This window comes from Cariama cristata, unplaced genomic scaffold (assembly GCF_000690535.1).
Source record: "Cariama cristata isolate BGI_N322 unplaced genomic scaffold, ASM69053v1 scaffold35813, whole genome shotgun sequence".
NCBI classification, from domain to species: domain Eukaryota; kingdom Metazoa; phylum Chordata; class Aves; order Cariamiformes; family Cariamidae; genus Cariama; species Cariama cristata.
Genome location: NW_009609572.1, coordinates 5,388 through 5,781, shown reverse-complemented (window position 1 = coordinate 5,781; position 394 = coordinate 5,388).

The window sequence follows — 394 nt, the reverse complement described above, 5'->3', positions numbered from 1 at the left end:
CTTGCACACCCATTTAACGGCCTTCTCTGGGACACCTCGGAGCGTGACTTTCTCGCTGTGTCCTTGAGGCAAACTTCTGGTGCCTTTGCTCGCTTTGGGCATGCTCCCGCCATGCCTGATACTGGATGTGAACTGGCCCAGAACGAGTTTGTTCTGGCCAGGGCCTCTCGCCCGAGGACAAATGCCTGCCATGACGGAAATAAGTGAGAACGGCGAGTTTTGAAACACGGAGTTGTCCCTCCAACCGGCACTAACGATTTCCCCTCTCCCCGCCCCTGGGAGCGAGGTTGGGAGTTTGGTTGCAGGAGGCTGCATCTGATTTGGCTGAGGAGGGTGGCCGAAATGCCTGAGCGGCTTCTCCCCCTTTCTCCCGCCGGAGCTTCATACTCTGCGC